This window comes from Coffea arabica, chromosome 7e (assembly GCF_036785885.1).
Source record: "Coffea arabica cultivar ET-39 chromosome 7e, Coffea Arabica ET-39 HiFi, whole genome shotgun sequence".
NCBI lineage: Eukaryota > Viridiplantae > Streptophyta > Magnoliopsida > Gentianales > Rubiaceae > Coffea > Coffea arabica.
Genome location: NC_092323.1, coordinates 29,362,143 through 29,372,675, shown reverse-complemented (window position 1 = coordinate 29,372,675; position 10,533 = coordinate 29,362,143). Strand labels below are relative to the sequence as shown.

The following is a 10,533-nucleotide window of genomic DNA, read 5'->3' as shown; positions in this document are numbered from 1 at the left end:
ATTATTCAAAATAAAAGAGAATTTTAAGAAAATATAAATGAATTTTTCAAGTCCTCACATCAATAATAGCAAATGTTAAGAATTTAACTAAAATAATTAACCAATGCTCTTTCACAAAATCCTAGCACTAGAAACAAATTAGTTCAGCATAAACATGATATAAATCAACAATTCAGGAAACAAATACAATATTGGAGAATAATGTCAAAAAAAAATATTCTCAATCTTTGATGCTCTAATCCTCATGTTGATCACTCCTTGATTCTTGCTTGTGTCCTCTTCATCTAGATCTCTCAAGAAGAGGATTTGAAAACTGATGAACTAAAACTGGCCTAATGCTTTTTCTCATAAAAATGTTCTAGATAATCCCTATTCATAGTTTTCTAAAATTCTAACCCAAATATAGTAGAGTTATGCTTTTTGGAGCTGAAAAAAGTCGCGACCAAGCCAATTTCCCCTGAAGACCGGCCTATGTCCAATGCTGGTCATTGGGTGAAGCTCAAAACTCAAACGAATCAAAAGAAGTCCGATGTGAAGTCCAAACTGATGACCAGTGCTAGATGTGACGGCCCCCACCTCCCCTTAGGGCATATCCAAGGGTTTGGCGGACCGCCTGCCCAACTCTCGCCCGGACTTAGTCATAATTCATGAAAACTTACAAATAAAAACCCTAAAAAAAATGATAGTTACTACAACCTTTAACATGTACACTCATGGTCCTCTAATATCCACATGACCTATAAATACAATCAAAGAATCAGACTTACAAAATCGAACCAAACAAGCTGGCTAGATATCTAAGAAGTACACGCTTGAGCAACTAACAATCTTAGAAGAAATCGAGACTTTCCTCAATTCAACCTCTCATGTTCTCATCCCTGTAAGGAAAACAAATGGCGTCGAATGAGATAAAGCCCAGTGAGGTTCCAAGTAACCAAACAGGTAAAGTACGAGACAAGATAGCATACCCAGACATCAAGAAACAAGTCAAACTCAAATAAATCACGATCCAATATATAGTTAAGCAATTAGCCAGATAAATGATGCAAAAGGGTACAAAAAAAAGAACACATTCAGGGCAAAGGATATAGGTTGCTCTTAGGAGCAAGTTTCACAGTAGCTTGATCAAGGTCTGTTGACTCTCCATCAACCACGAAAGTATAACGTCCATAGATCTCCACTTTACACCAGTTTCCGTCCACCGATCAATCCCCTACCGGGCCTGAAGGTCTAAGAAGTATCCAAGGTTCGTCGATCTCCTCGACCAAACCCTTGTTGGCTCGATTCAACCACCTAACTGTAGGTTGGACTTATAGTCCCAGATATTCAGTAATTCAAGATATGGCTTATAGCCCAAAGTGTTCAGATAATCAAGATTGGAGTCGTTGGTTGTTATCCAACGCTCACACAGTAAAGCTTGGAGACGTTAGTTGTCACTTAACGCTCCGTACTCAGAAATAAATAGTGGTGGTAATATTCGAGCATACCAATTAGTCGACGAAATAATACTCCACTCGACAAAACAGGATAGAGGTATTGAGACGGGATGAGAGGCACCTCCCACTCGGATGGAGTGTGGTACATGCTACCGCTCAGCACTAGTATCGACGAGATAACTCTCCAATAGACTTAATCAGGATAAAAGTATTGAGACGGGATGAGAGGCACCTCCCACTCGGATGGAGTGTGGTACATGCTACCGCTCAGCACTTACAGGTCAAGCACAAGCACAAACACAAGTACATGTCAATGAAGTACAAGCGAGTACATGATCATTCAAGAAGGGGAGGCCGAGCGCGATAAGAACACACTCGCCTAGCCAGAATCAAGTCACAAGTAATATCCAGTAATTCACATTCTCAAGTATTTTAAGTATTTCAAGTCAATATACAGGTCATATACAAATCAAGTTGCTTGTTCATGCGTGAAGGAGATATCAAGTGTTTAGTCAAGTCAGGTCAATTGAGTGTACATAAGAGCACACTCGCCTAAACAGGTTCAAGTCACAAATAAATTCAACATATCATGTTTCAAGTATTTCAAGTCCAAACAGTTGAAAATCAGGTGGTTAAGAACCCTAATCAAACAAGAAAATTGGAAGAAAGCCACAGAAATCAGAAATTTTCTCAGTAAACCCGGCCACAAATCCGTCTGACAATCCAGCCGGAAATCCGGCCAGAAAGTGGCTGGATTCTAGCCACTTTTTAGTTGTAACAAAACGGCTAACACATGTTTTAACAAAATCTCACAAATTTAGTCGAGTTAGGCCAAGTGCAATAAAGTACACACTTGCCTATGAGACAAGAAATCAAGTACCTAGCATTGTCTAACAACAATGAGCATGTAACACGTAAGTCGGTAGGATAACCACCTAAGTGACCAACAAGTCAAGTGCAGGCAAAGCATTTCATTTGTAGACACCAAATTTTGATTTTAAACTTTATTCATTTAATTAATTTAATTTTTATTTTATTTGTTTTGATTTTAGGTTTTTTATTTTATTTTGTTTTATTTTATTTTGTTTCGTGTCTCTTGTTTTATTTTAATTGAGTTAAGAGTTTTTTGCAAAAAAAGAAAAAAGAGAGAAAAAGGAACAAAAAGGAAAAAAGAAAAAAGAAAAATAATAAAAATGGCAAGTGGGGGGCATGCATTAGGACAAGTGTCCCCTTTATGTGTTGGACAACTAAGCACTTAAGGGATTAGATGTTAGACACTTGGAGGCCTAAGATTTGAAGGAAGAGAAAAACAAAAAGAAAAAAGAAAGGAAAGGGCGGTTGGAGATTTTTGGGGGGGATTGAGCTAGGAGAACCATCGGAGAGGCTTGAGAACAGAGGGGCAACAACACAAGAAGAAAAATAGAGGAAGAAAAAGAGCAAAGGAGGGAGCCGAGAGGGCGGCAGAGGAAAAAAGAACAAGGAAAATTAGAAGGGAGATTTGGGGGTGAATCAAAAAACAGGAGAGGAAAGGGGCTTCGGAAAAGGGGAGGAAAAGAACAAAACAGAGGAGCAGCGGTCTGAGAGCAAGGGAAAAAACAAAAAACAGAACAAAAAGGAAAAATGGAGGTGGTTTCGTCTGAGAGCAAAAGAAACGAAAAGAAGGGAGCAAAAGAAACGAAAAGCTGGAAAATTGAAAGAAGCTTCGGCAGTAGAAAAATCAGAGGGGAAAGAAGAAAAAGAGACGAGGGTGGCGGCTGGAATCTGGGGAAGATTGCGAAAAAGAACACAGAAAAAGGAAAGAAAAAGACGAGAAGAGGGAACGATCTAAATTTTTTTAGAGGAGAAACAGAGGGAGCTTCGGTCGGGAAAAAAGAGAAACAAAGGGGCGGCGGACAGAAAAAAAATAGAGGGGATTTTTTTGGAGAAGCAAAACTAGAAAGGGAGTCTGAGAAAGCTTCGGCTTCGGTTGAAAAACAGAAACAGAGGAGGAAGACAAAAATGCTGAGCAAGAGAAGAAGGGGTAGTCTGAGGAAGAAGCCGCGACAGGAACCGCCGCCGCTCATAGCCGCCATCACCTCGTCGGAATCCACCATTGCCACTTGTGAATCTGCACCAAGAAAACGCTGTAAGTTATCCCCTTTCTTTGCACTACGGTTTTCTTTCAAGCATGGACTTTGGAAGCTTTCAGAGCACGTCTGCCGTGCCTTTATTTATTGCAATTTTCCCGCTGATTGTGTATGATTTTGGATTGTACATGTCTTCTGTGTCAATTGGACCGAAGTTTTTGTTGTCTGAACAATTTTGGGGCTAATTAACTTCAATTGGGCAAAGAATTGGCGAAATTTTTTATGCCCCTAACCTGTTCGATGAAGTGCCTAACTGAGATTTCTAATTGAAAGATAACTCGTCTGCATTTTTGCGTGTGAAGAAACTGGATAAGTTAGCAAGTTCAATTCCTTGCGTTTGAGAAATCTTGATGTACTGGTATTTATGCATTTTTTTTCTGTTTTCGTTTCCGAATGCTCCCCTCGGTATGAATTTGAATCAATGATTGTGAGAAGGAATTCATGTGAGTTTCTTGTTTTTTGGGGAGTGTAAAAATGATTTTTTTTTTTATGTTTTGCTTTCTGCGAATAAAGATTAAATGGCAGTTGATGTTCTATTGATCTTTCATGGTTTAATAGTTAGGATTGGGTTGTGTTAATCAAAGGGGCTTGAACTGATTAAAGAGCTTTTGTTTGATAGGTTCTCAGGCTTAGTTTGCGCAAGATTTATGCACTGAATAGGTTTCAATTGTAGAACTCAGAAATTAGTGTCGAAGAAGAGAGCTTCTGCGGAGCATGAATGAATAAATTTCTGAAAATTGCAGTTTAACCCCTCCATTTTTGCTTAATTATACTACGTCCTAAAGACTTTAATTTTCTTTCAATTAGGTCCTTGTTTTAATTACAATTTGGTCCTTTTATTTTAGTTTTATTTAATCTTAACCCTAACACTTGTAATAATGATGATTTGATCCCTTAAACTTCTCTAATTCTTTCAATTGGGTCTTTGTTTGTCTTAATTGGTTAAATATGAGTAGTTCACTTTCCTTGGAATGATTTAATTGATTCAATTTCATGTTTATTTTTTATCTTTTGTGATTACTTATTAATTAAAGTGATGTCTTGACCTTTTCTTTGTATTTTGGAGGGCAAATAAGTGATTTCATTTCATTAGGGCCCCAATTCAAGGGAGGTATACCCTGATCTCTTATTTCTTACTTTATTTGACTCTACGTGCCCTATGTGACTTTACATGTTTGATTGTATGCCTCCTGAATGTTTTTTATTCATATCATTTATTTATTTATTTGCTTTATTGGCTTTGTATATTTATTTTAGTTCAATTTGATTATTTGAAAGGCAATTTAATGCCAAGGTTGTAATAGTTAGGTTATTATTTTATTTATATATTTCTTTTCCCCCTTAGATTGTAGTGGGACCTCCCCAAGTGTAATAGATAGGGCTTGTGTGCTATGTGTTTGTGTGTGCCTATATGCCTATGTGTTTAATTGCTTTCCTTAGGTTTTGCATCTAGATGAGCATGCTTATGTGATACGTGCTATGTGAAACTATGTGCTTTTATATGTCTATTTTGCTTTAGTATTATATCTGATTATGTGGATGAATGCACGTCACCATGGCTAGTCCAATACTAGTCATGGTCTTCCCCTCGCCCTCACAAGTCCAATGCTTGTGAGAGATCCTTAGTAAAGGGCTAGTCCAGTGCTAGACCTTTAGGGACCGTCCACGCGTTAGATCATGATTGTGTGATAAAATCACTTCACCTCATGCATACTTTCACCTTTTAGGGTCTTTTATCATTTTTTGAATGACATCCCTCCTTATACGTATATCCCTTTCCCATATTTCCCCTTATACGTATATTCCTTACCCCTTTGTATGAAAACATAACATTAGACTTGCATTTCATTTAAGAAATAGAATTAGGGTGGTGCATTTGCTTGATTAGATTAGGGAAACCCCTTGAATATGGGATATGGACGAGTTTGGCTTTCTAGCCTTAGCACGCTCGTATTCCCTCTATTAAAAGGGAAAATTGAGTCACGAGCATTAGTCCCCCGCACCCGACATGATGCATTCCTTTAGGACATGTATATTTGTATAATTATGAATATTTTTATTTTTATTTTTATTTTTCTTTTCTTAGAGTCTCATATTTTTTGCATTATTCGTGACCTCTTCAAAGAGTCCTTGTTGGACATCACAAATTAATGCGATTGGTACCAATTGAGCTTTGAAGAGAAATTTCGACCCCCCGACACCCTCCTAGGTCTAGGGTTTGCATTCATATAGTACATTCAAATGTGATAAATTTTTAGGTTAAGAATAAGAAAATCTTTGACTAAATCACGCAAGTAGCCTTGGCTGGGTTGAAAGGGTGCCTTGAATTCTTATCCTTGCCTTCCCTTTCTTCAAATGTGACTCCCGAATCTTTTTCTCTGATTTTCGTAGACTTGGAATCGTTTAAAAAGGGTTTTTCTACTTTTTTTCTTTAAAAATTCATTTTTTAGGTGACTTGGTACACCTTAACTCTATACCAAGTGGCGACTCCATTTTTTCATTCAAAAAATCCTTTTTAAGCTATTTTGGCCCAATCGTCGCATTATCAAGTCCCATGGCCTTTTTCTTTTCCACACATATCACCAATTTTCAAACCTTACTTCACATTTCTTTATCTTTCTTAAAAATGGGGCGCGACATCATTTCATATCAATATCACGAAATGAACTACAAATAATCGAGTATGATAAAGTACATTCTCGTCCCAAAGGTTATCAATTCAAGAGCAATTACTTTAACCAAGTAAGCATGTTATTCAAGTAAGGAGACATTCCATGTAAAAATTTTCATGTACTTGGAACACTCACCAATCAATTGCCACCGTTCACTTTAACCTTGGCTCGTCCTCTTGAACTCTCTCGAGTCCTGTGGTCACATATTATATAAAAAGGCTAGCAATACAAAGCCAAAATACATGAAGAAATAAGGTTTCTAAGACTTCATTTTCTTTCACTTAAACCTCAATTTTACGCATAAACCATACCCAAAATGATTTACCAACTCCAACCTTAAAGTGGGAATGAAAGTAAAAACGGTTCTAAAAGAACAGAATTTTCCAGTTTTTGCACAACATTATTTGAAAACTCATATCTCAAGCTTCTTAAGTCCAAAATTTATAAAATTTATGCCATCGGAAAATAGACTCAAAGGGTTACAATTTCCCAGAAGACACATTTGTAAGATTCAGTCCACAAGTTAGTCAAATTCCAGCCTCAAGTTGCTGCATCATCCAATCAAAAGACAGATCAGGTATGGCAAATCAGTCAACTTTGAAAAATCACAGATATTCATAGAAATTGAGCAAAGTTATGAAATTTGTATGGTAAAAAATACTCTGAATCTAGTTTCAAAAAAAATAAACAGAACTCAATTCTGACTTTTCTACACCAAGATATAACAGATTTCATCAGATTGCCCAAGGTTCCCTGCGGACAAATTTTCAGCAGCACTTCCTTTGTGTTTACCAATTTTTTTCTAGCCAATTCAAAGTTTCATTCTTACCACAAAACAGCCTCAACTCAACATATACATACCAGGCCAATAACTCACTAAATCAAGCATATATATAGCATATAACAATCACCTCCGTTTCCCAAATCCTAGGGCAATGAGCGAAAGTCGTTAATATTCTTGGTTCATTTTCCAACCCAAATGTAAGTTCATTAGGTGACCAAGTGAGTGGTTAGATCTACTCAATTCACCTTGCACGTTAGGCCAAAAATGCAGTAAAAGGTCATATGAAAACAAGTTTGACAAGTGCAAGAAAGTTGCGCTAAATGAAAATCTCATTTAAGTTCAAAGTAGTCTTCGCGGGTAAAACAGTAGCGCCCGCACAGTCTCGGAAAAACGGTCATATCTCTCTGTAGGAAGGTCGGGATCAGGTGCCATTAGCGGCATTGGAAACTAGACTCGAAGGGCTTTCCAAGCTACCAAATGTACACTCTAGTTACTCTCCTATCAATACCTGTTATTCGGGGAAGTTGGCTGATTTTTTGGTTCTGATCAGCTCAATACCAAGACAAAGTTGCCATATTTCTTCTTTCTAACTTCACTTGTTTTGGCTCAAATTCACCCAATTCAAACTCCTAGAGTTCACATACAGGGGATCAAGTTATCTAGCACCATTGGAGCTTAAATGTAACATACATAATGCTTAAGTGAACCAAAACAATCTAGCCAACAAAGGAAAACCAAAACAGTCCACTAGTTGCCCAAAACAACCACTTTGCTTGCTTCATTTCCATCTCAACTCACACATAAGCTTAACCAATGTTTAGCCAAGTTTCCTAGGCTTAATTAAGGTGCAAATGAGTCACAAAAATCAAGAAAAACTCTCCACTCTATGGCTGGACAGCAAAGAGAAACCAAAACGGTCCACAAGTTCCCTTGCAACACCAACCTTCATCCCTTCATTATAACTAATTTAAGCATCATTCCAAGAATTGTCCTTAGCTCAAAAGGGTCCAAAACATGTTAATACATCAAGTAAAACCATAAACAATGCTTGGACAAAATATCAAACACATGGTATGCAAAACAACCAACCCTACTTCCACTTGTTTAGTTCAAGAAGTTTCACCACAAATATCATCCATTCAACTCCTAGTTTGCCATTAAAACTTTAAACACTTGATATAACACCACAAAGCTAAGATTCAAAAATCATTTACCTTCCTTAGGTGAAGCTTGAATCACCCAAAAGCCACCAAAATAAAAGCTCCAAGCTTGAAACACACACTCGGCTTGAAGGTAGTTAACTCAACTAAGTTAGGTTCCTTCACTTTTGATTTTTGCTCAAGGATCAAGCTAGGGTTTAAAAGTAAGAAAAATGGAGTTTTCTCTCTTCTCTTGGAAACTTCAAGTGGCTGGCCATATGGAGGAGATAATAGAGCTATGTTGGTTTAAATTTTGCTAATTCCTTTGGTCGAACAAGATGAATGATTAGGGTTTTGCCACATGGTTCAATCTTGGCCATTTCTTCCTTTAATCTTTGACTAATGAAGTTTCTACCCTCCAAATGTTCCAATACCTAATTAACACCCTTAAACCATTAAATAAAATCTTACACATAATAAAAGAAATATTTGGTCATAATGCATGTGGTGAAATAAAATTATGGCAACTCAAGGAAATATTACAATTCATGTAAAAGGTAATGAAATGCAATGCAAGGAAATGTCATAATTGATTTAGTCTTAGGGAAATGCAAGTGATTTAGGAGGATTTACATTTTTAAGTGAGGGTTCTCACACTTAACATGTACTAACTTATATCAAGAAAATGAGTTAAAACTTGACTCACTTATAAAAATATCTAGGAAATTAAGGTAATAAAGTAAAGTAAAGAAAATGTGCTCAAAGAAATAAGATAAAATAAAGATAATTTTTGGGGTTCTCACACTAGAACTGTGAATCCATGTAAATTCTGCAGCCCTTGTTTCTTCTTGTTTCGTCTTGCTCCATTGCTCTTTTCTTCGATTAGCCTTGTCCCAAGCTTCTATGATTGGTCCATTTTCTCTCAAATGATCTCTCCACCTATTAGAACAACATAAGATAAAAATTAAATAGTTTCTATCCAAATTAGAGTTCAAATATCATGATCAACTAACAATTTACACGTGAAAATGCTACTATTTATACCCTATCAATAGTTTATGCACTGGTTTTTGCTCCTAACTATTCAACTCGATCCAGAATTCAAAACAACAACTAGAAAGACAAGAAGGCGGGTGAGGGGAGAGTCAAAGGAGGAAGAAAAAAGGTAGAGGAACGACGAGTTGAATAGCAAGAAATATATTAAAGGGCTTTGCATTGCTTAGTGCTTTGGGTGTGCAAACTAGTGTCACAAGATCCACGGTCAATGCAAATGACTCTGAAATCAAGTCATCCTTGATCCAAATGATTCAACAAGATTAATGTGAAACTAACTCTATTCAAGTTACTAATGCACACTTGGCTAATTTTCTTGAAATATGTGATACAATTAAGTCTAATAGAGTTAGCAAAAAAACTTCAAATTTTAAATTGTTTCAATATTCACTCTATAATAAAGCCAAGGTATTGTTGAATTCTCATTCCCCCAATACTTTTAGCACTTGGAATGAATTGTCTAGATATTTTCATTTGGCAAAACTGCTAAATTAAGGAAAGACATTGCAAGTTTTTGTCAATATAACGGTGAATTCTTATATAAATCATGGGAGAGGCACAAGAATCTCCAAAGAAATTGTTTATATTATACTCACCATGTGAAGACTTGCAAATTCCTTATATTTTTCTTTAAAATGCCCTTTTATTTGGGAATTATTCATTTATTATGACCCTACTACCCAATCACCCTACAATAAAGTGTAAATGAATATAGAAGTAAGGGTTTCGTTGTCCGTTTTCAAGTTAGAGCGAATTAGGGTTTTCACGTTTTTCCGTAGTGTGACTATTCGGTACGGAGTGAGGATCAAATTTGGTAGGTAAGAGTGACTTTTGGATGAGGAAATATTATATGATTTGAAGTGATAATAATAAGTTAGTGATTAGAAGGTAAAATCCCTAGTATACGTGATTTAAGAAAAAACGGCTCGAACCGACGGGTATCAATCATTACCGATTGAACCCACCACTTGACCACCACTTCCCTACCACCACATACCCTTGATATTTTTGAAAAATATCTCCCTCATCCTCAGCCATATAGCCGAAATATGTGGGCCAAAATGCAAGGAAAAGAAAGTAAAATTTGGATGGTTTTGGTGGTGACAAGTGTTGGTCATCTATGGTCCCTTGACCAACCCTTTTGTCTTGCCATCTTATCTCTCATTTCAGCTCATTTCCCTCATTTTCTTTCTATTTTGGCCGAGAGCAAGGAGAGGCAAAAGAGTGAGGAGAGTTTTCAATCTTCTACCTTGAATCCAACCTTTTGAGTGCAACCAAGAAAAACTAAACCGATTAATCACTAGTTTGGAAGCTTGGAAAGCT

At 36.7% G+C, this 10,533-nt stretch overlaps 1 pseudogene; it reads right to left on the bottom strand.

Annotated features, from left to right (window-relative positions):
- Window positions 1–9,698: 9,698 nt before the first annotated feature.
- LOC113688655 (small nucleolar RNA R71) lies at window positions 9,699–9,797 on the bottom strand (annotated as a pseudogene).
- Between the last annotated feature and the right edge of the window lie 736 nt (window positions 9,798–10,533).